Raw genomic sequence first — 26,081 nt, 5'->3', positions numbered from 1 at the left:
AAGTTCTGACAAGGGTCTGTAATTGCAGCCAAGTTGAATGGCTTCCTGCTGAGCGTTCTCAACGGAGCAGGGAGCGACCGCGCCTCTCCGTTTGGCAGAGCTCACATTTTGTAAGTATAAGCTCAATGTTCGCCACGACGCCACAGCTGGAACATATGCTTGGATCACGGTACTTCAATTACGGAGTCACTGAGGCGAAGACTGCGCAGGAGGGAGGCAGGAGCTTTCAGTCCCGCGGGCCAGAAAAGCCTCTATACCCTCCAACTCGCGCTCGACTTTCTGCACTCCTCGTATCCCAACCATCGCCACTTCTACGCGGACGGCTTAGTCACGGCAGACAGTGCCGGGCGCTGTCTTTTATATACCTTATAGTAATCTTCGTCAAGCTTTTTCCCACCCTTAGCCAATGTCCTCTATGGAAGCAGACCTCCTCGCAACCCTGTCAGCTCTAAAGCACTTGCTTGGTCTGCCGGCTGCACAGTGGGTTCTTCTGACTGACAGCAACGCTTCTCTGGCTCTCCTGCTCTCTTTCGCCATAGCACCATATGCTCTCTCCACGCACTCACACTTTTGACTCTCACACAGCTCGCGGCCAGCGGTCATTCTGCGAAGCTTCAATGGATCCCGGGCCACGTAGGCCTTCTTGGTAACACCCGTGCAGACACAATGGCGAGACGGGCTACATCTACCAGGGCTCTACCTGCTACCCCTCTACCCCTAACGGCATCTGTTCCCTGCCGGCCCTACCTGTTTGTACCCGATAGTTCCGAGCGGACACTACCTCATGTGACCATTTCTTGCGACTCATTGACCCCCTCGAACACTTTACTATTGCCTGCCGCTGCAACAGAGCAGTAGAAACACTCCTCCATCGCCTTCCACTGAATGTTGCACGCGCACGCTCACACCTGTATAGAATGCACCAGTCGAATTCCCCCAACTGCACAACTTGCTGCGTGGAAGCCAACATTGAGCACTGTCTTCTATCCTGCATCCGGTATATTCCTCAGCGACTCGTCCTCTAACGCCACTTGCGGCAACTTGGTCACCCCAACTTCACTTTAGCCACTCTGCTATAGGCTCGCACCTGCACAAGCAGGGGGCGGTCATGGCTATATACATTCTTGCTAGGAAGCCTCAATACTAGGGCTCCCTCTGCCTACACAGCGGAAACTAGTATTCAGGCACCCTATATTCTTGCGCTTCCTTCATGCCTCCGGCCCCTCGACCAGCCTCTATTTTTTTAGAGGGATAGTAAGTCGACCTGCGTCTGACTAACATTTCCTTTCTTTTTTCTCTTTCTCGATATACATATCCTCCCCTGAAACCTTTGCTTCCTAGTCTGTCACATCATCTCATCCGCAAAATTGTCAGGCGCGTGTCTTCTTTTTCCTTTCGTTCTTTCTGCTGCTGTATTTGGCGCCGCCGTGTCCCGCGCCTGACACAGAGCAGCGCCTGACAGGTCGCCTTGCTCCCGCGCTGTAGCAGACGCTTCTCCGCAGTCAATGAAACAGCTCCGATTATCTGACGTCACAACACGCCAGACGGAGCTGGGGGAACTTTCTCAGGAAGTACGTGCTTCCTAAAGGAAATATATTTCGTGACAGTTCTTGAAGGCAGGGAATGGTAACGGTAATGATAACGAAATCAGAAACGGTATTTACAGAAATTTGAGATGGTAATGATAACGGAAACGGAAACGAAAATTATCGTCCGGTATTGAATTCGGGTAATGGCTATTCCTGTTTTGCGATGGCGTTTGAGTGACTTTTCATTTTGTTTGTGTATTTTGATAACTCCATTCGCTGTGATGCTCTAAATACTACGCGTGAGCATGGAGACAAAGCGCAATATTGGATCTCGAGGGTGCATCCTTCGCTTACCTGGTCTCAGTCCTCATAACTCCATGACATGGACACATGACTATACTCCACCATAGCACGAGGATGACAGCCTGCGATTTTTAGTTACTTGATTTTTACTTTTTTTTTTTCATTTCACTGTGGCTATGGCAGTATTATTTACTACTGAGAGCGTCCGCTTATCAATGCGACATTGGATGAAGGTTACGCCCATCTTGAGTTGCTGGACTCAGAGAGAGAGTGAAGACTGAAGACCTGTTCCTACATTTCTTAAACAATCTTGCAAGATATGCGCATCCCAATGACGTAAAATTATATGTGTAGTGTGTACGCGTGACACCGAAGCAGCACTAGACAAAACAGGATTCTGACAGAGCCGGACTGGCTGTCCTCCCGCAGCTCGTAACAGCCTTTCCATTATCGGAAACAGTAACGGAAACGTAACGGAAACAAAATTTAAAGCAGTGGTATCGGAAACGGATAACGAAAGCGAAAGTATAGAAGTAACGAAAATGTAAACTGTAACGAAAATACCTCCGTTACTCTTCCCTGCTTGAAGGTAGTATGCTCATATCAACTTCATGCCCCTTTTAGTGGTGCGGAATACTCTTTGTACTCTTATGCACGACTAATTTTCAACACGTCGAGCGACACTACCATTTTACGAGGATCGATAGGATAAGAAACGAAAGCTGTCCGAAGTCTATTTCTACTGCGGGGGATGATGAGTACACAAGAAAGTGTTTTTTTTTTTTAATTAAGGGCAAGCAAAAGGTGCAAGGATTACCAGATGCGTAAGCATGATGATGATTGTGATGGAAATCACGATGTGCACGAGAAAAATACGTAGGGTTCGTGCTATCTCCCAAAAGCCAACTGCACGTCTACGCGAACGATTACGAGTGGTCTCAACCACTCTGCTTTTGACCACACGTAGGACACGTCAGGATGGTATTGTTAAGTCACGTATTTTTTGGACGGCCCATTTAGCTCTCCAGGACGTAGAGTTGTGAAGGCGGAGTAGATTCGGATCGGCGTTGTCAAGTGCTCTCGAGACCACTGGCGCCAACACTCCGTAGTCCGTGCCAGATCGTACTTGTGATGAAACCGTCGCGTGGCCGTGTCAACAGAGAATGGCGAGCGCAATTAGGCACATCGTTAGCGGTGCTCATAAAGTACGTGCTGCTGTAATTAATATAGGCGCTAGAAACTTCCCGCAACGGGCGACGAGAACGAAACACAGCCAATCATCACCCGCGATGCTTTGCTCTTCGATCTTGGCGCTTTTGTAAATGCCTCCATTTATCAAGGGGTCGCTTCTGTAACTGCACGGCATTAGCAACGCGTGAACTGGAGCCTCCCTACGGCTTGATTAATAACAACGAGCAAGAGGAGAGGGAGGTGTAATTAAGAACGTCTATATCGCTCTCAATGAGGAGAGAAGGTAGTCGATTCGTTGTCAGGGAGAGGGTTGTTTGCCCAGTGCAAACAATGTTACACAAGTTGCCACATTCTCCATCGGTGGTCAAAAACTCGTTAGCCCTCTTCGGCACGCTTGTAATGTTGTTCTTTCTCTCTCTCTCTCTCTCTATTTTTGTTTTAAACTTGAAATGGGTCATGCGCAATATTCCACGTGATTCTTTAATTAACGTTTCAAAGTCTCGTGAACGCCACATAATTTTCGCAATGCTTGGCGTGTGCACGCGTTTGTTAGTGACGTCCGATAACACTTGACTACAGATATGTTGTCATAATGTAACCTTGACTTCGCATTGTCGTATCCACTGGTCTGCACTGAAAAGTTAGAAAGAGGTATTTTCGGTTTTTCTGTCTAGCAGTTATAACGACAAGCAAAACTGAGATTAAACAAATTGCAAAACTAATTTGTAATTCGAAGGATGAAACAAGATGTGCAGATGTGAAAATTCCAGTGGTGACATCACCCAAAGCTAACTTTAAACACTAAGTGTAATTGAAATCCGTTATTCTCACCGTATTATGCGGTACGGCAACGATGCGTTGTTTACTATGGCACTACGTTTATTACTTTGTTAGTAAGTTATACTACGTTTTTCAGAAGCGCAGTAACCATTCCGAATGGCTTTAAATTGGACGCGAAAATTATTTTCGTCGCAAATTTGGTACCGCAATGTTTTTCTTTCCTTTTTTTTGTCTTTTTTTTTTTTTTTTGCTACCGCTTATTGCGAGTTTGTGGTAAGCAAGTAATGGTAAGCAAATTGTTACCCTGTCACACGGAGTAATTTAGTGCCACTTTCAACTTCTGAAACTTGCGCATAGTGTCATTCGTGTGCTGTCACGCGGCATCCATTAGTGACACTCGCTTCACTTCCGCGGACCCAGTGCATAGCCTAGAGAGCAGTCATTGAGGTACAGGTAAAGATATTGAGGAAAAGCAAAAGGCATTGGCAACCAAACTATTTTGAAAAAAGTATTTTCAACAGCATGCATATTTGTTTAAACACAGTGTAACATTGTGCCGAAATAACATGTAATGATTCTCATTAGCAGCCTGTGAAAACTTCGCAATCTGACGTTCTGGCCGCGGCCCTATTTGTTGAGGTCATATGAAGTACCAAATTTTGGATCTGCTTCTTGCTCGTCCTGACTGGTGGCGGCTAGTTACAGTCACACAATTTTGGCCAAATTGTTTAATGTTGGAAGAAGATTTGCGTGAAGTGTTTCCATATCAAAGAGGAACATACGACGGAATTGTGTCACACATAAAATTTTACCGCCGGTCCTTCTCATTTATCGTCACTAGCATTATAGTTTAGTTACACTTTCGTGTAGCAAGCATGTAAAGTGACATTCAGTTGGGAGGAGTGCACTTCACGAAAATGACAATAAATTAATCCGTGTGACAGACAAGGGTGTAAAACCATCCTCCCTTTGAGTACATATCCGTGTGTACGCACGAGTGAGATCCCCCACAGTACTCCTGCGGAAGGTGCGCTCAACCTCACGTGTGTTCATGCACTCCAACCATGGGGAACAACCTGCGGCTCCGCCACCCGCTAAATTCCGTAGCAGACGACATCGCCGATGGTGTCGTCTGCAATGTGCGCAGTGCCACATCTCGCCACCTAGATACGGAAAGCCTACTTAATGACTCATCTCACTCCTTCGCACGTAGACATATAAACTCCGCCAATCGCAGCAGCCAGCCAAGCCAAGATGTCAGCTAACAGCTGCAGACGATTTTGAAACACAAGCTTTCTGTGGCTGCCAGTGGCCACCATGTGACTGATGGCGGCTTGTTTCCGTATAGCTATGGCAGCTCAAAGCAACTTCGTGATTGGCGGGCTCTTATTGTTACGTCACGTCGCTCAAGCGATCAGGCTTTGTCTCTGTGTGTTGTTGGCCACCTCCGATATTCCGGCGCCGCTCGAATCCTCACCATAAACGATGCGGCTAAACTTCCGCCTCGCGATCATCTGAATATTTTTTTTTAATTTTCTTCCACTAGGATATTCCGTGGGGATATGTCGCTCCTGTGAATACAAGGATTTTCTTCCTTACATGTCCAGGTTAGCCAGTCAACAACGAACGCGGGCACTAAAAGTCCGTTATATAGTAGTGCACTACATGTGACTGGTACAGTGCTCATCCCCATAATTTATGCTCATGAGGGTCTTCACCAGCAAGAGCTGATTAATTCCTCCAGTGTATATTTTTCATCAGACGAAGAGCATGGTTGTCTCTTGTGGGCGGGGCAGTACTTTGCATACTGATTTCAATAAGGCACGCTTCGGCTATATAGAGACGGACTTCTCTCCGCAGCTCATTAGTGACCCAGTATTAGTTTTAGTGATTCAGCTAATTTAGCTCGTGTGCTTCGAATAGCGACGAACGGTTGGTCCTCCAACTCACGTCATTACATCTCACATTGATATGCAAGTGTAGCGAGGCGGAGATACAGCAGGCTGCTTTATTGGGTTTTCCTTTCATTTCTTCTTCCACTTCCTCTCTCTCCTTTTTCTTTGTTGTCACGTGTGTCATGTACGCAGCGAAATGCGCACGAACCTGTTAATAGTGCGTCTTAGTGCATCGTACATTATCGCCTTTGCGTACGTAACAGATGGCGTTGGTGGTTCCGCTCACGCGCAAAACATAAAGGAAGCTTCGCGCATTGCGCAGAACCATCACGCCATCCCTTACGTACGCAAAGGTGACAGCGTACATAATACTAAAATTTCCTATGACTGTTACGGTGAATTCATTGAAATCGTGTTTGCCCAATGGGTGCCGTACGCACCACTCCCTTCTACGCATGCTTTCGACGCGTTGGTGCACGCGCTCCGGTTTCCTGTCCCATAAGACAAATAACACACACACAAATAAGACGTGAACGAGTAATGACATTCTTTCCTTTCTCTCCGACGAGAAGTTTCTGGATTATGTAAGCAGTACCCTTTCTGGTGTGTGTTTCTTCAGTGCATCGCTGCGTATTAGAAGGAAATGTGCAAACAGAGGAAAATCGTTTTTCTCCCGGAACCTTCGGAGCCGAGCGAACGAGTCCTTTTGGATGCGATGCCGCGGAGGTACCTTGCGCATATTTTGTCACTGCAAGGAATGGACTAGTCCAAAGATAGCGGACCAAAGGGCCGTTCCGAGTTTGACTGCCAGGAATTGTTTCCAGGAGAGAGAGGTTTGGAGCTTCGTAATGGGGCAGTGACACGTCTTCGCTTTCAAGCGATGTGAACTGCGTTTAATTAACTTTCCAATTAAGCTCTTGAGTTCGTTCTCTTTCTTCCCTTACCTCCAAGATCTGTTCGCGTGGAAACTTTTAACGAGCAATTCCCCCTCTCCGGTTCTTAGTATGCAAATTATATTAGGCTTCTTCTTAGAGTGCTTGCATTGCTCTTTGATAGGGACGATCACCTGAACTGTGGCCGTTCCATTATTTAGAGCGGGATATACGAAAAACAAAAAGCGCGTCTTTAAGGAACCATATCCTTTGTGTTCCTTTTATTTTACAGTCTGTACACAGGCGCGTGGAAATAAATTATCCTTCAAGCCGGAACTTACCCGTAGATTCGCTTCGTGATATTCATATGTTGCTTCCGAGGCATATGTCATCAGACGTGCGCACGTTCCAGCAGATGACTAAATCGAAGGTCCATTTAGGATGCATACAGATTGATCGATTTGATCGGAAGGACACACAGAAACTCAAAATGTAGAGATGCATGCTGCTTCGATGCTGTTTTATGTTTGTTCGCGTGACAAGTACACACGAATACGCTCTATATAAATATCGGGGTTTGCATAGAAAAATATTAACTTATCCGGCATACAATATGACGACGATTAATTATGCTCAAGGTACGCGCGTGTGTTATACTGAGAAGATATGGATCTCCGTCATCACAACAGTAGTAGTTTCGTGTGCATTTTTTAGATCAACGAGCTACGAAACCGCATGAAGCAAAATACTGCCCCACCGTTTACTTTTGTCCTTCGCAGCTCTGCAGCACCGTGGCGCCAGATTTTGCAGGGTCACCTGCAAGACACCGGTCTACTTCAAGTCCTTTAGTGAGCCTCTGCACGTTCTGTGCCTCCCGCATCCCATTTCATTTATCGGGTCCTTACTCCACACATGCCGATGTGCAGCCTTATTACCATCTCACCCATCGTTCACCTGATGGTTATGTTATATCATGCAGACCCCGTCGGCATCCGGATAGTAGGCCACAACTGAGTTGGCGAATTTCTCCATTCATCATCATCAGTGCGTTTGTTGTTGTTGTGGTTCCTGTTGTTATTAGATCACTGTTCCACAACATTCGTTTTTTTATCACACAGATTTTTTATAAAAAAAGGCTATTAGAGCAACGTGAATTTCGCTTTCGCAGGCAGGTTATACGGCCATGCAGTCATCCTGTAGGACGTATATGCAAGTACTGGACGAACAATTAGCTAAAATTCAATAATTAACTTATTAATTAGATGTTTTCTTGGCAAGGCGAGATTGCAGAATTGGAGCCAGTCATTATTCAAATTTAACGTGGTTATTGAACACCCTGAGAAGCGAACGTACTCCGAGATATAAATTGCCAAATTTCGCTATGCAAATGATACCCAAACTAGAATTACGCGCTTTTCGAGCGTAGAAACGACGCGACCTTCACCTTATCTGGTGGTGGTGGTGGTGGTGGAACTGCTTGCCGTATTGCCGTAGTCACCCACAAACAACAAGCGTTTGTATATGTGTGTACAGAGAATCTGTAGAGTGTGTATTATACGCATACAGTGTAGAATATATGTAGAATTTTCTTGGTTGTCTGATCAGTTCCATTCGTCTTGATTAAATTTTCCAATAATGTCGACAAATACTCGAATACATCATTTGATAGGGGTACGACATCTAGTTCGGCTGACCGCCTTCTAGAAAATTGCTTTCAAGGCTAAGTTCTTTGTGGCCGTGCTGGCACGAACACGGGTTCCCTCTGATAACCTAAGTCGAGAACCACTGCAAGGTGTCGACGATCATCTTCTTCTCCTGGAGCGGCAGAACCACGCTCGTCACTCGTTCTGTATTTCAACAGCCACGACCTGAAGTTGGTTGGAGTCTCCCTTGCATGCTTACTTTTTGCAACCTATTCGCTTTTATACGTGCAGTTCTCAAGGCTCTAGACGATTCTTGTACTACTTCTTGCTCTATACTGGTTATGCCATTTCCGCAGGACGTGTGTCCCTCGCGGGATTTGTCGCAGGCTGGCCATAAATACACTTTCTGAGTATTTAAATATAAATACAAAATACTTCGTTGAAAGAGGTATTTTAATACTCTGCAAAATACTTTTCAATTTGAGTATTTAAATATAAAATATAAATACAGTATTTAAATACCATAACTCGAACGAACTCTAATAGGACACCTTTCCATCATCATCACTTTCTCATCCCTTCCACAAGCGCAATATGGGAGTTTACCGCCATAACGGCGGAGAATGACCAATCACATCATCATTCCCATTTATGTGTGTGTGTTAAATACCATAACTACTACCATAAATACTGTGAGGAAGATGTCACCTGGAGTTACAGAAATAATGATGATCCTAACAACAAATCGGTAAGGAACCATAGCGTTTATATGTTAGATTATCGTGGCGATTTTAATATTAGAAGTTTCTCGAAGACTGTATCTTGTAAGTATCTTGTGTTCGGCCGTAGAATCAGTCTCGCAAAGGAGAACACCTATCCACCTATCAGGAAAGGCTTGTATTAAATTTGACGAAGATGCTTCGTACTACAAGGTAGTCGGGTAGTCCCGACCGTTGTCTGCAACAACAGTGAAAAACTCTCCATCCAAAATGGTTTGTCGCATGTGCGTGCTTGCGAAAACACGGCATAACTGTTCGGCTCTCCAAAATCTGCTTTGCCCTTCTTACCGAAAGGTCAAATGCAGGGTAACCTTGAGATATGAGTCAGTATCTTGCGTATTTAGGAGTATTTATAAAGTATTTACAAAAATAAATACCCAAAAAATGGTATTTAAATATAATTATAAATAAAATTTTCAAGTCTGTATTTAAATACAAAATATAAATACATGTATTTATATTTTAAATACTATTTTAATTACAGTGTATTTAAATACTGCCTATCCCTGGGCTTTGTAATGTCTATCCGTTTTGCGGTCAGGTGGCCCAGCAGTTTAACCAGGTGCAGGCGTAGGTTGCAGTTCCCACCACTCCTGTGTCCTGCATTTGAGAGCTTTTGAATGTGTGGGGTGTCGCTGCTCTCGTACACGAGAGGGCGCACCGGAGTGGGGGGCGTATCCAAAGATTGTCCTGATCAGAAGATAAGAAAGGCTTAAAAGCGCAGGACACAACGGGAGAGCAGAGAGGATGTTACGTTTCGCCGACGGTTAGCTCTTCCTGGGCCTGCTTGGACACACAGGATGTGTTTTTGTGTTATCAGAGCAATAACAACTTGTATTGCTGCATTTTGGTTACTGTCTTTGTGTTCGCGAAGCTGCAGGACGGGTTGGCAGGAAACCAAGGTGGGTTACGGGAGGAGAATCCCACAAATTGGCGTCCAACGTGGGGCGCCAATTTGTAGGATTCCGCCCTCCGAATCCCCAGGAAATCCCCGGTAGTCGCGATAACAATTAGGCAAACCTGGCTCTAACAGACATTGTGTAATTGTGTAACAGGAGAGACATTGGGTAAGATTGTTTCCCTGAAGAACTTTCTGTAGAAATCTGCAAGGAGAGTTCTTCCCGCGAAGGCTCATCTAAGCCGGTGGGGCGTGACTAAATGCCGGCCCGCACGGTGCGTATTTCAGAACGTATTAAGAACGTGCTGCGCAAAATGCTTCTCGGCCATGCGCCGTGCCGAAATAGGTGTGTCAAACCCCATGAGGCGCAGATTCCAAAGCTGCGTACAAAACGGTTTTCCAGAACGATCCACTAGTTCACTGGCCTCACACTAGTGAAGCCGAAATCAACATTTAATTTTTCTTTCAAATCAATCGATCAATCAGTCAATCAATAACTGCTGTCAGTCTTCTTCCCACAGCATGACCTTCAAATGTATATTGTTGTGGTCAGAACGCTACATATCCCGGGGGTCTCTTCTCCATCTCCGAAATCATTTTCTCGTTTTCCTGCGTCTTCTAGGAGCTCTTTCGTGAGAGTACCCATTGCTAAAATGGACGGGTAGGACGCTTCCCCTTCTTCTAGGACGGTAGACCGGAGGCAGAAATGTCTTTCTGCACTCTGAATAGTTGCTATGGACGTGAACTGACTGCTGCGTGAAATATCAAATAGGCTGTGATGCACTGAATCACGCGCTGCGCGCAGCTGCGACGTACGGAATTTTTCGCTGTGCGTAAAAACCGTAGCTTTCACGTATGAAATACGCACCATGCACGTTTTGTCCGGAGTACCACACAGTTGAAACGCTTGTCCGTGTGACCTTCACGAGTGCGTGGTGGCAAGAACTTTCTGGTCGCTGATACGTCGGGTGCGGGTCATCTTGTTCTTTAGATACCCTTGCAGAAACGCGCTATCTTGATAGATTTCTCTATTTAGTTGTTGCTGTTGCTAGCTATATGTTGCGGCGCAACCGGCGCACAGCAGTCGTCCAGGAAAGAGGTACCCATGTGTCTCAACTGGCAGATCGCCGTGCACCTAGAGACGCAATTAATGGTCCTAGGTGAAGTTGAGCTTCGCCGTCACCGGTCCACCCGATGTATTTTACTTAGCAACGGCCGTGTATCGCTTTCCTGTCACTGGCTTCCGCAGGAGGCATCGACAGGATAGGACCTGAAATGATTTTCCTCCGTTCGCTGTAGATGATGTATGAGGATGTATGCAGACGTGGATGCTTGTGTATGCATACCAGTATATTAGATATATTCTGAGCATGAACGACCACGTACTCACATCGCTGGCTTTTATAATGCAAGGTGCAGTGACACGTCATAGAGGGTTCGCCATTAAAACTAGGGGACACTTCGGAACTCCCATGAAAATGTTTCTCGTGCGTCGTCCGCTCGCTTTGCTAGTCTTCAAAGCCCCACGTCCCAAATGATATTTTGACCTATAGCACTTGCACGCAGAGTGAGCCGGGTTCTTTGGCACACAACATAGGAGTGCTTAATATACATGGAGTGCCTTCTGGGATAAAAACATAAATGCACAAATAGAACGACGCATGCGGCATCTGATCTGAAGTAGTCAACGTCAATTAATGCGATAAATAATTGCATACATGGAATCATTAATGCGCAATGATGGAACTTCAGCTGTGAGGTCTCCGCTGAATGGGGCGTCCCACAATAACTGAATCGGTAGTCAATCGTGAATCGGTAGCGAAGATGACTTCGAGCTCTTTTGTTTCTGTGCGCACGCGAGTGTGTGTGTGTGGGGAAGGGGGGGTATGTTTATTAAGAAAGAAAGAGAGCAAAGGTCAGCCAGACGGAGGTCGGCTTGCTATTCCAAAAAAAGAAGGAAAATGGAGGAAGAAAAGAAAAGGCGAGTGTGGGCATGCGTGTAGTATGTATGTGTATGTGTGTGTAAACCGTTATATTTATGAAGTATGGGTTGTGAGAGCATTCATGCAAAAATTCTGGAAATTTGAGTGTCCACATCGTATAGATATCCAGGAATCTGCAGGGAGGGCCAATAACATGAAATAGATGGATGAGCTGTTTCTGTTGTCTGCTGTTCAACTTTACACTTTAAACTTAGCGCACCTCTACCATGTCAAAACAGATAAGCTGCAAGCATAGTTGCTAGATTTGGCTCCTCTGTGACTGTCGTGACTCATGATGACGAATAGCAGCAAGAAGACAAGGACAGGGTAGAAGTAGACAGGGCGACTGCAGACTCTCAACTGACGTTGCTTGTCTTCTTGCTGCTATTCGTCATCATGAACCTATACCAACTACCTCGGATTGTTCCTAGTGGACTGTCGTGACGCCTAAATTTGGGCTCTGCCTGCTTGGGAACTTTCTTGCTACTTTGCGAATACTTCTTGGCGCTACATTTGAGACTTCTAGCATCGTGCTCATTCCTCAATCGCTTGATCGGCGATCTCTCAGTCGGTGTTACGTGTTTTGGACTGTATTCTTTCTGTTCTGGTGTTTCAGTACTCGTTAAAGATCCCTCGGTTGGTTGAAACTATAATCCACCGACCATGCACTGTAGTGTCGCTCATGATCACAGTTGTCTAGCGACGTGAAATCACAGCTCGTTATACGAATTATCGGCAGCTTTTTCTTTAGCTAGGCAGTTACGTTAGGCACTTTGCCACAGGGTTATTTTGTATTCTCTTGTCATGCTTCGCATGGAACATAAATCATGTCTACGCGACCCTGATCACTTTTTTTTTCTTCTGAAAATAGTGTGTGCCTCGTAAACTCGATCCTAATTTGTCAACTAATCGGGAAACCTAATTAGTCAATGCGCATCGCATGTGTTCTACTACAAATGACAGTTCCCATGGTTCCCACCGGTCCTTGAGATCCTTAATACCCTGAAATTTGAAAATGTCATTTTCAAGGTCTGGAAAACCCTGGAGTTTTTCGCAGTCCTTGGAAACCCTTGGTTTTGCATCTTTTCCTTGTTCTCATGGAGCTGCTAGGGCAGCCTACACTGATCCGGAGTCAGAACTGTAGATTTCCGAGAGCACAGGAGTTAGCACTCTTTGCAGTAGGCATCAGCTGTAAGAAATTAGCAACACATTCCGTTATATTAATCAGCTTTCCTTTCCGTCGTGTGATCTTTAACACTCAGAAGTAGTCGGTCACTTCTGTGAACTGATCAGCATTGTGCAATCCCCGTGTATTCTCTCGCGTTATACCTGTTGCTTATAAGTACTTTTGCAAAATATTGAAGCCCTGGTCATAAACTGTGTTTTACATCCCAGACAAAACTACGGCTGTACCTCGAAAGGTCCTTGAAAAACCCTCGAATTGTTGTTCCAAAGTTCAGTGGCAAACCATAAGTTCCGCATTCGTGGTACAATTACCTAAGAGGAGCTCAGCTAATTCCGTGTGATATGATCCCTACACAACGCTGGCTACACAGTTGGCCACAGACACAGTAAACTGGCTACTTTTGTCTACTTTTCTGGGGCGTGTTGGCGACATTTTAGGATTTGGACCACACAACAACAACAACAACAAATATATTCTGACGATGAAGTGGGGAGGTTTTCCACTCTAGGAGTGGAACGCTACCCCAGCTAGGGTGTCTAATACGATTGATGACGATGGTGAGAGATGACGGTGATGATTTGAGTGGCGATGGCGATCCTGATCGTGACGGTGGGAATGTCCGAGGGCGCTGTCGTGGTCACAATGAGCCCTTTAGGCCACTCGCCTAAAAAAAAACAACTACATGACGTAAGGCCGCCCCGGAGTGGGCCGCGGTGCCCCAAGGGCCGAGGATACACGACATGTTGAAGGAGCGGCTGCGAAGGGTGGTGTGATTGCAGTGTACGCCTCTCGTTGGTATAAGTCCGACGGCCGAGGAATATGTGCTCTACGTTGGCGAGTACACCACACCCGTTGCAAATAGGGCTAGCCTCACCGCCTGGCTGATAACGATAAAACGGAGTGAAGGGCACGTTCAGACGTGGCCTGTGGATGAGCGACTTCAGAGGACGAGGAAGCCTTGCAGGCAGCCGGTACTACAGCGTTGGGTGTACACTTCGCAAAGAGGGCCTGGTTTGAATGTCGCGTTGCCACTGTAGGGTAGACCAGGAATCAGACAAATGCCTGAGGAGGGATCTTCTGTCTCCTCTCGAAAGTATAATGGGCATAGAAGGCAGTTGTTGTTGTGCAGCGGCAGCGTCGGCCTCATGATTCCCAGTTATTCCACAATGCCCTAGAACACACAACCTAGGCTGCAAGCCCGATAAACCAAGACGAGAGTAGATTCTGACAACGTTCCCGCCACCGTAGTTCTACTATACCTCCAGGCAATATGCATTCGTGATGTTCTGGAAAGGACACGTTGACTAGCCGCATCGATCCGGTGAATAAAGCGCAAAATTGTGTTTCTTCAAGCCTGTTGTCGTCGTTCTCGAGAGATCGGATTGATGACGTTGACGCACCAACAGCTGCGATATACACACCATCCGACGCACTGGAGGTCGCTCCCAAAAAACATGATTGTCCCTTGTATAGCGGGAAACCAGTAATCCGATATTCTAGCTGGTGCGACAGAGATTTCAGTTTCTGTCTTGCTTTTCTTCGCGTTCGTCGCAATATATAGGCGGGTTGCAACACATTTCCAAGTAGTATGCCTGTTGGTCATCATCTTCGAATGTACATATATGTGTGTGTGTGTGTTAGCTTTCCGCGTCTGTAGCTTAATTTGTATGCGATGCGCTTCCAGAAACTCGGACACAGCTTTGCAAATAAGGCGTACCCGGGGGAAAACAGTCTTGAATTCGCCTTATATAGCCGACTCTTATATAGTTGGCCCATAGAATGGAAGTTTACGTTCTCGCATATTACACAGAAAGCATTTTTTGCGCTCTCAGATGACAAAAGTTGACTACGTTTTCTTCCATCCAAAGTTATCGATCTCTTACAACGGAACGCACACTCTTCTTTAAAGCAACTGTAAAGTGAATGGTAAACCAGGAGAAACCGTGTGTTTTTCTGCAAGCTTGTAACCTGGACGCTTCAGATACGTAATAGTTTGACTTTATATGGAGCATTTTCTCAGCAATCGAATTTAAAAGATAGCTACGCAAAGCGAGCTAACTGACTCCAGAAGCGCCCCAACCCTGAGGCGACTCGCGCGCCGTCTATTGAGAACGCAAGCAACTACACGATACATCAGACGAGATAGTGCGTTTCTCGCGAGTGCAGTAAGTATTTCATTGTGCACGGTTTGTGTATTCTGGAGCACAATAACGCTAACCACACATTCGTTTAAATCACTTGTTGCAAACAGCGGCGATACAGCAAGCAGGTGACACAAAGACGCGGAGAAAGCGAGAAAGGCAAACAGATGGCGCACCACCTCGCAGGCACGGAACTCGGACGTTACAACCGTTAACGGTTGAAACCGAACTTCGCAAGAATTGCTGTTGCTCTTCAAAACACGCCTACAAGATAATTAGTAACCTATTTCAAAAGCGTTACGTGGTAGTTCAATATGACGTGATTTCTGTCCACCACTCCGAGGACGACTCCAACTTTGTTCTTTGCCCAAATTGAAGGTCGCCACCTTTCAGTTTATAAAAGTGTTCAACACTAGTTCGTGCGATACGTATGAAGAACTGAGAGGTGATGACTTCTGTACGTGTGATCACAGAGCCAAGTTCTACGTGATGTTGAAGCATTGTCGCTAAAACATTTCACGTTACAGATCATTTAAAATACCAGACGTTCGTTTTTCAATCTCACTTCCGCGTTTATAACTTCTCTTGTCGCTTGCGTGTCTGTATCAGCCGTTTCTCTTCGCTTTTATTGCGCAAAACTGAACGAGTACGGAAGTGTTTTGTTAGGATATTTTTGGACATTATATATTCTTAAGTTATTGGTCGTGTAATCTATTATGGCTGGGGGTGTCGAACTGTAGTACAGCTCACGTCCACCTTAATAATAACACTGAAAAATATGGTTCCCGAGCGCGATTAAAGCAACCCTTGGGGCAATGAGGAAATCTTCATTCAACAAAATTATCGTGTTCGCAAGGATTTTGTTCACTTAACATTCCCGCAGTGCCCCCAGGGTGGCTGTTATCGCGCTCGGAAATGAGACCGCATTTTTTCCAGCGTTCTTATTAAGGTTGACGGGAGCTGTACGTTGTGTTGGAGCGAGGAAACACAGTTCCTACATGGTATCCGTGGCTCTGTCGAATCGACCGCATATATTGCAATACGTGTCCTTTTAAGCCTTTGCGTAGTTATGCAGGATTGCAAGTCGGTGTCCCTTCATAGTTATATCCAAGGGCGCGTATTGTACTACTTCTGTATGTGAACCATATTACAAATGTAGATATTTTTAATCTGAATATTAGTATTTTTCGTGCATTAATCAAGATTTTCTTTGGTTCCGTGTTAGTCCCGCGAAGCAACTGTGGCTGTGATCGGCGTACAGATGTGGACAGATAGAGAGAGGACGAGTGGGAGGCAGGGGGGGGGGGGATTAATCGAGTAAACGAAGCTATTACAAGTCAGTTTTCTCTGTGTCCATAATATATACAGCATTACAAAGGCTCTTGCCGTTCGTGGGTACACCAAAATAAAGACTGAGATTGAGATCTGCGTTTGGCTGCTTCATAATACTTGAAATTCGGGTCTGTAATACCCAAGAGACGTATCTGCTGATTGCTAGTTTCTTGGCCTTCCTGTGGTACAATGGCGCTTGAAGACTGTATTTACGCTTCTAATACGAATGAGACGGTCTTTTTCTAGTGTTCGTTTCTTTTTCGTCCTTTGTCCCCTCCTTAGTTCAATTTGCGAACGTGAGTGCCCCGCCTGCCTTAACTTTCTTGTTTATGGCTCCAAGCAAAGAGCGCAAAAAAAAAAAAAGTAGTTACTCGCATTATGTGCGCTATAAATCAGGGTGCGAGAAAGCGCAGTTGCCAGGATCAATATTGAGATAAGGTTGCCTTCTCAGTGGAATAAGGCAATCAAAATAGAGCACGTTAAGCGCATATGATGTGCACCGATATCGAAGTAAAATGCCGATAAGTTTAGGAGGCGAGCTAGGCGTATTATTATTATTTTTTCTTGTTGCTAAGATAAACACTTTATAATATAACAACAAACTTTGGCATGCAATTAGTGTGATGCAATCCAAGACTCAAATACGATACTAATCAAGTCTGTCGCGTCGAACAAACGGATGGCCGGGAGACATCTTTCCTTGGCTACAATCGAAGACAGTCACAAAGCTCCTCATTCTGTTACAACCGAACTTGAAATAATACTCCTTTTACAGCTCCTGTGTGCAGTGTTGTGCATAGCGGCGCTATATACTTAGTAGCGCCGCTAGGCAGAAGGAGGAGGAGGGTGTAGTGACATAAGAGGGGAAGAGGACGAGGTCTGCCTGACACGCTGTCGGCACGTTTCATTCCCGTGGGAAAGGGGTGGGGGAAGTGGGAGTGAAAGGCAGTGTTGTATATAGCGGCGCTACCCAGTACCGCCGCTACGTTTTCGCTACATTTTTCAGTAGCGGAGTAGCGATCGCGTTGTATTTTAAATTGATAACGGAAAAAGTACTTCCGCTACAAATAAGCGTAGCGGCGGACTCTTTCTCCGCTACCGTTACTTTTCATAATATGCAAGACGTGGAAAGTGAGATAACCATGAAGCAGAATTTCTTCTTGTCATTCCTTTTAGTTCCTTTAGTTCCTTCACGAACTGTAGGGATTTCCTTCCCTCGTCATCCTTTCATGTGAACCTTTTTGGAATGGGGTAGGGTCCTGCACTCAACGCAGGGAAACATCCCACATCATCATCATCCATTCATCTATGTTGTTGTTGTTGTCCTTTTAGTTACTTCTTAAGCAGGCAGACTGAAGTGACGATCTTCCCCATCTTCTAAGTTTAATAAGCTGAGCGCAGTTGAGTAGTTAGGAATATAATTTGTGTTGTTCTGCGCATTTTCGAGCTTTTTAGCTCACTTTTGGGAAGCACACATAGTTATGTATATCGTCCTGCATAATAAATACTACTACTTCTTTCCTTCACGCTTTTCCATCTGTATATATAGTCAACAATGAGACTGCAGTTATTCACCCTACATATTGTGTCTAGTGTAATATAAGCGTCTACATATCCCTACATGCCTTATGCACATCTAATTTTGTAGCTATGTACGTAAGTTTATAGTTAGTGTACAGCATTGTGTAGCTATTGTAAGTTATTGTATAGCATGTATTAAATTGGAGTAGAGGGAGTCCCAGCAGCGCAACCAGCCAGTCGACGATGTTAGTAAATTTTCTTATAACAATTGGCTACGAAGCTAGTTTCCGTCATACAACCAGTTGCAAAGCTAGCGTGAGCGTGTTGAGAGCACATTTAAAACTGTTTTTTTTTTTTTTTTTTAGCTTTATTGGTCGGAGTAGATAAACGAAGCGTGGTGTCTTTTTGGAACAGGAATACCAAAATATATCGGAAACGCAATGAGATATCGCGATAAATATTCATTACACTCCAAACGTATCGCCGATTTTGCTTTAAGGTGCTGCGCCCCTGGTGAAGCATTTCTCGCGAGATAGAATTACTTAAGCTCATACAGGTTGTCGAACGCGGTCTAGTTATTTGCTCACATTACATACCTTACACTGTGTGTATATGAGCCACACAATATGAATAAATAATAATATTATCCGGGAGTCAGTGTACGCCAACATGCTTATTAATGCTCTTTGCACACTTGCGCGCTGTCGGTGCACAGGCGATTAACATTAAAGCAATTGATTGTTGACAGCGTTCCACATGTTCAGGGAAAAGCTACATGATATTTTTATCTCTATGTTTCATTACGGAGGTGATCTCACACTCTCTTGGTCTTGAGTAGACACTTTTTCAGGAACTCATACTCCCGGAAAAAGGATATGAAACGTAGATTTTCGTATAGTCAAACGCTTTGTAAGGGAAGCCGTCGTGTAGCTGGAAGAAGTGAAGCAGGGGATAGGCAACAACATTAACTCCTAATTCCTGTGAGACCTAAGGTTTTGAACAGTATGACAACAGAACGGCGTTGGCCCTGACGGGAGCAAACATTATGCCATTCATTTGATGTTCTCACCTCACGGTATAGCCACTTATTGATGACTCCATGTGTGGTCGTTTATCATGGCAGTTGCCCCACTTGATCACAGTGATCAATCCGTGTACAGGAAGCAGGCGGAAGAGTTTGAGGTTGGGATCTGCGGATATCTCGGACAAATACTATCACTGCAGAAAAATCGTACTGGAGTAGCCGGACCCAGAGCCGTCGGTTTGCGGCCTGGGCAAGGTGAACATGAAGCCCCCCCCCCTCTCTCTCTCTCTCACTGCCGTCAGAAACTGTGTAAACAAAGAAGAGAAAACGCTCAGTTGCACTGCGGAAATCGTAAATTCAAATTCTCTTCCTTCCAGCTGTATACTGTACAAACAACCTGCCAGGGCCTGCCGTTCGGCGCCCTCTCTGGTGAAGGCGCCGAGGGCGGCTGCGCCACTCCCCCCCCCCCCCCCTCTCCCCTCCCCAACCGCTACGGCGTAGAGTTCGGCCAACATCTCCATGTTTTTCTTTTTTACCTACCTGCCTACCTGTGCTGCAAACATTCTGACGGGAAAATTAACAAATGCACACATGTGCTATGTGCATTGAATTGTCTTAACTGAGGACCACATCGAGGCCAAGGTCAATGTGAAATAATATATATTGGTCGCGGTATACTTTATACTACATGCTAGTTATATGTGAGGGAACTTCAATATTGCATCGTCTTTAGAACCAGCGGCATGGCCGAGTGGGCTAAGACGTCCGCTCGTTGGTGGTAGCCAAGGTCGTGCCGAAGACTGGGAGGTGGTGGGTTCGAATCCTACCGGCGGCTGTGCTGTCTGAGGTTTTCCCTGGGTTTTCCGAAGACTTTCCAGACGAATGTCGGCACAGTTCCCCCTGAAGTAGGCCCAGGACGCATACTAACCCTCCTGTACTCCACGCCTCCCTGCTGTCCTCTCTCCATCTATGCACGCCGCTCATAGCCACAGATACTTCGCGGTGCTAACACGCAATCAAAGAAAAAAAAAGAAACGTCTTTAGACGCATTCGGCAACGCGATGCCTACGGTAAGGTGTTGCATAGAAAATGGTAGGGTAACGGATAAGTAGGCGTAGTACTTACGTTCTTTTATTCGGTAGCGACAGCTCTATGTCGTTGTTCCTTTCTTCTTCTTTTTTCAAATTTGTAGCCACCCGCGCGTATTGCGTTACTTTGCTGTGGAGTAGCGGGTAGCGTTATTTCGTTACTTAGTTTTGGGAGCAGCACTGCTTGTGTGTGTTATGCGATCCGGCAGAAACTTGTGCTAACGAACCACATGGGTTAACAAATATGTCGACAAATAAACATTCATTTAACGAGCTTTTGTATTTACACTCTGGAGCGCTCTGCTCACATGCAAAACGAAAAAAAAAAAAAGGAGCCGCGGAGTATCGTCATATATACTTACATTTGTTATTGCTCTGGCTGTTCTTTTTTTCTCACCCCCTTCAATAGGCTGCCCCAGAGGGAGAACTTCTGATGATGTCGACACATCTGAAGAATTAATATAGGACAGCGCGGTCAATAGGCGTAAGTGGAATCTGCTGTCTCGCTGGCAATAATCATCGCGGAACGCACTGAAAGTGTCTCAACGTGCAGTTCAAAGAACAGCAGTTGAAGTTTATACATTATGTCAGCAGGCTCCCGGATGGTGGGACCACGTAGACGCAACTGCGTGTACCAACTCTGGAATACAGCGCAATTGCTATTCCGCTAACTACATTCATCGTATATGGGTGATATTTACAAATTTCAAAGCCCACACGTACACGCCAATACCGCTGTCGGTTTTTCGCGTGACAACATGACAAACGTTTCTCATCGGATGAACAGCGAGGTTGCCCTGCTTAGTCATTACCTCCACCTCTCCCCCTCCCCCCCTTTTTTTTTCTATTTCCTTTTTTCTTCGTGTGTCCGTTTCTTTTTCATTTTTTAACCAACTCTGTGTACGCGTACAGTTGTAGCGAGCCAGACTTTGTCGCGTCTTTCGTCCCCGTTCTTTTTCCGAGTATTTTCTCTGTCGTCGTCATCGTCGCCATCCTGATGGTGATATTTGCAAAATACGTTGAAAAAACACACCAATATTACTATCGGTGTACACTGACATGTCACTTCCGTCACGCACTCCTGCATTCCACATTACTACATAAACGTTCACGTCGCTCACAGATCGGAACCTTCTTCTGTGTGCGGAGCGTCTTCCATCCCGAAATGTCCACGGGAAACGGAAACTCAATCTTTCGAAAGCAGTTTCTGACGCGACTTTCGTGTTTGATCGTCGGAGTGACACTGAAGGAAATTGGAAAACTTCCCCGCAGCTGTGTTGACGTTTTCCTGACAAAATAAATACAGAGACAGTTCAAATGAAGAAAATATAATAAAAGTTTGTTCGATCTCGTGTCCGTGGTTGCAGCAGGCAAAACAAAGTCCGAGAGCAAATACCGTCTGAAACTCCCGAAAAAGCACCCATTTCCGCGTGTACACGGTGACGGTGAATAGCACCATTATTACGGAACAAAAGAGCACCTTTTTCAACACATGGGTAACACAGTATAAAAGAAAGAGAGCGCTAGTTTCGTTTCGCCATGGTGAGCCGTTTCGAGATCCGTGCAGGATGGGCAGCAGCCCAGGGGACCTTCCTGGGGACTCCGGACGACAGAGGTCCCAGAAGGTCATACGGTTACTTGAGTAAAAAATTCACTGGCGATTTAGCGGTAAATGCGAGAGAAATGCGTTAGCATTAACCGCCTTTTCCGGTCCGTACTTGACTTCCGGGTATTCACTTCCGGTTTAAACCAACTTCCGGTCGTCCAATTCCAATCTAACACCGACTTCGGGTTGTCAACATCCCGTCTATATTTGACTTCCGCGTGCATTTGCGGTCCAAGTCGACTTCCGGTTCTCCGCCTGCGGTCTAACTTCACTTCCGGTTCTCCACCTCCAGTCAATGCTTGACTTCCGGTTTGACACTTTCAATTACCATATGTAAGCCCATTTAATTAACCTTTATTTAGCCTCAATTACTTTCAATTACCCTTTAATTACCGTAGGTAACCGCAGGTTACACGGAGTAATCTTGAATTCCCTTAATTACCTTTAATTACGTTTACTTGCCTTAATTACTCTCAATTACCCTTTAATTTACGTTAATTACCTTTAATTACGTTTAATGACTTCTGGCAGAGCCTGCGGTTACCTTCGGTATTCTTTAATTTCAATCTTTCTCTTAATTACATATGTGTACATTCATTACCTTCAAACTCAACTTTCTTGCTTTAATTGCCCTTAATTACCTCTAATTACCTTGAATTACTCTTACTCTTAATTACCGTCGACTACTTCAATTTCAAATCATTTGCCTCCATTTATATTTACCCTCTTATATCCCCTTTGCATGTCCACTTATACTGCTGTCTCGGTGAAGCTTCACTATCTCACACACAGACACACACACATACATATAGCTTTTACCATTTTGACACACCTGACGCTAACGCATTAATAAAGCGAGAGCCGAGAGAATTTTCACTGTAGAATTTAGAGTATTAGAACAGGTGTTCTAATTCACTTGTCACCGTTCCATTATTATTATTTTTAGTTAGAATTTCCCCTCGTAGCTTTGACGTACAGAGCATCGATGCGGCAGAATAAATTAGCACAATATTTATATTGTATTTTATGCATCATAAAGTGCAATACATGTATAAATGTCCGTAGTGTTGGATGGTAGACTGGTTGTTTTGCACGTGTTGAATCGCTGTAATGATAAATTACCAGACACATTGGGCAGCTGCGGATAGAGAGCACATTATGTAAGTTCTACGCATAAATTCTTCTCTGGCAATTACGCACTCTTTAAGCATCACTTTTGGGAGGGGGGAGGGAAGCGACCGCCGCGCACTCAATCTGCCCCAGGCTGAAATTGGCCAAGGCTGCCCAGTAAACTTGAAATCCTACCACGAAATAAAATATTACCAGTTCTGTAGCTTGCCGCAGATGTCGCTTCCTGGCGCACACTGAACGTGAATGATATATGCGGTTGTTTCCAGAGGAAATGGAAAAGTCATTAATCATTGGTTGCTTCTTCAGTCCCCGCATTTTTTCCCCCTATCTGCACCAGATCTGTTTTACTCGGCCTATAGCTCCGCTCCAATCGGAACGGCGAGTCGTTTCGCATATGGCTTGAAAATGTTGTCACCGAGAAAATACTCTCGTAGACTACCACTTTCAAACAAAAGCAAAGAAAGAAAATAAAATGGCGAAAAAGTAGTAGAAGAAATAAGACAACCAATGTGTCACTTGCCTCGAAGACGTAGCGAAAGATACGGCACACTAGCGGCCAAAACATCCCGTGTCATCACCATCATCATATATTTGGTGCTGCTCCTGTTGTTGTTCCCCCAGGCTTGCTCGAAAGCTGCTATACTTCGCTTCTCAAAATTCCGCGACATCTCGTATAGAAATCCCAGACCTGATAACAGCTACGAGTTATTTAGAAACACCGTTCAACGATGTGAATCAACATACCCGTATTAATGTGTTACAGAATTTTTTGCGCGACAAAATTTTATGTGAAGTTAATTAGCGTGTATTTTTCAGTATCGCTGTTCTTTACCGATTACCGTCTGTAAAATGAAATAATCGGCGGTACAGCCCTAATGTCGCCCGGCTTGGATATACTTACGATAATTATAATGAATGTTTATGATGACAGAAGATGAGTCATGCCGATCTTTCTGTGCATTTGTTTGTTTGTAAGGAAAAGAATCTGTGCATTTGTCAAGCCACGATTGCAGTGGAACAGAAGCAGAAGTTGCCACCATAAAATGATAATTACCTCAACAACCGCTCGAAACCCCTAAGTCACCCCCTCAACAACATTACTACTCCTAGACGTTGGTCTCGAAGACAGCCTTGCTTAGAGCTGAATTACTTTCGTTTTTACTTCCTATTCTGTTAACTTCTGGCAGAGTTATTGTCCATTGGAAGGCGTGAGCACCCTGAAAATAGATACAGGAAAATAAATACATACGTGGAAAGCTACATACTCCCACGAATCACAGCTTACACCAATAATTACAACTTGCACAATCAGTAGTGAATTCATTTTATAAAAACTACACTCTTAAAGAAAGGGTGCGTTGTAACTCCTTTAGGAAGAGTACACCCTTGCTACATATACCACTCCCTCTGGAGTGTACAATTAGTCTTCATTATCCTTGTTAAAGAGCCTCCTCACTCTCTTCACAGCCGCCAAAAAAGCAGTTACAACACACCTTTTTTTTTTATGAGTGTAGATATGTGGGACCATACACATTCTTACACGATCGTCCGGTTTTGTCGATATTTATTCCTTGCCACATTCTCTCTCAAAAAGGAGTCTCCTCACACCCTTCAGACCCTTCAGCTCCCTACTGGAGAGTCATATTACACCCCAGTAAACAGTTAAGGAGTATCCTCACTTCCTGAAGGGAGTAAGGAGACTCCTTTTCGATAGTAATTGTACTCTTCAAAAGAGAGCGGCAGATATAATATGCACACGGAGAACACAAGCTCTATGGATGAATTAGACGACAAAGTCAAAGCCAAATCCTTTCCATATTGTTCTTCTTTTTCAAAACAAGCCAATGCAATGAAAAAAGAGGAAAAGAAAACTAACGAAACGGAAAAGAGGCTGCAACGCAATACGTGTAGTAGATGTATCTCTAAAAAAGAAAAAGAAACTGTTCAGTACTGAACATGATATCAATACAGCACGACTGAGCTGTTCGCTTCAAAGTTTGTTACACATCCGACTGCAAATCAACGAAAAATGAAATTACTCCGAGCTCTCCTGTTGGCCCATTCTTTTAAGCGTCCCAATGAATACAAATGGCGCTCGGTCCTCTCTCCAAAACAATAGCGGACGCCGTTCCTGGCTTTCCTTTCTATCTGGTACGTGACCAGTTTTTCTCGGAATAATGAACAACAGCGCCGAAATTTATCCTGGAAGCGAAAAGGGCTTCGAGTGTGCCTGAGGCAGCACATTTTTGAAGGAAGCCGTGATGCAAATTCAAAATGCCCGCGACTTTCGTACTGCCCTTCACGGCTTCCAACATCTACAGGCTTCACTGAGCGAACGATGTACATTGTTTGTTACAGGCAAATTTATTTGATAGTACAGAATATTAATTTGGCATGAGACAACGGGTGCACACAAGTTCCATGTACATGGTCGTTGGAAGACTGTCAACGACTAAATTGAGTGCGAGATGGCGTTTTGTTACTTGAAGCTAAGTGAATTTCTTCCTACCTACACGGAAATTGTAAGTAGAAAATGAACAATAAAAGAACACAGTGCTCTGGCTTGGCTAAACATGATTCAACCGCGATCAAAATATTCATGCATCGTTCGTGTGGTACTTGCACTTCACCCTTTGCTGCCTACAAACTTTTCATTTGTTAGGCAAGTTCCAGAAACAGTTCTTTATTTACTACTCACTGAGATGTAGAAACTATCAAACGATGTTCATACATGGCCGCCATGACTGTCTACCTTAAAGAGCTGGGCGTCGTCATACACCATGCTTGGTGGCACAAAACAGCTAACAGGAACACAGGATACGCCAAGCGCATGTATTTCATTCGGAAAACGGTAAGCAACAAATTAAATTTCTTGCGTACATGATTTTTAGTCTACAACCTCTTCGCTAATACGAAAATTAGTACTGAACCACACACTTCGCAAGCGGACAGATTGCTTATTATTACTGCCTTGCGCGGTACGTTTTAAGCTTGGGCTTGCCTAATTACGAGGGTGTTTCCTGTGCACTCTCCATCGGCTGTGTCCATGGGGAGGCGCGAAATAATATCGCCGATTGCATTCTTCCATCTCTCTCTGTCTGACGCACTCTTACCGACGTGAGCACCACTAATCATTGCGAATTTGCAGGAAGAAGAGAAACAGCTACTGTCTTTCTTATT

General features: G+C 44.8%; 1 protein-coding gene and 1 long non-coding RNA gene across 3 annotated transcripts in view; one reads left to right on the top strand and one right to left on the bottom strand.

Moving 5' to 3' along the window:
• LOC135385347 (hemicentin-2-like) overlaps positions 1–26,081 on the top strand; it is a 527,311-nt gene that overhangs the window by 98,864 nt on the left and 402,366 nt on the right. The gene's annotated exons all lie outside the window — the stretch shown is intronic.
• LOC135383409 (uncharacterized) overlaps positions 22,838–26,081 on the bottom strand; it is a 62,903-nt gene continuing 59,659 nt past the window's right edge. Inside the window, exons 3-4 of one of the 2 annotated variants that reach the window (XR_010419857.1) lie at positions 23,956–24,118; positions 22,838–23,589 (exon numbers count right to left, since the gene is read on the bottom strand). This is a non-coding gene — a long non-coding RNA (uncharacterized LOC135383409). Of the gene's footprint in view, positions 24,119–26,081 lie in introns of both variants that reach the window. The other variant, XR_010419856.1, reaches the window with a different exon arrangement.

The sequence above is a fragment of the Ornithodoros turicata genome, chromosome 2, assembly GCF_037126465.1.
Source record: "Ornithodoros turicata isolate Travis chromosome 2, ASM3712646v1, whole genome shotgun sequence".
Lineage (NCBI taxonomy): Eukaryota > Metazoa > Arthropoda > Arachnida > Ixodida > Argasidae > Ornithodoros > Ornithodoros turicata.
This window is presented reverse-complemented; position numbering and strand designations above follow the sequence as displayed.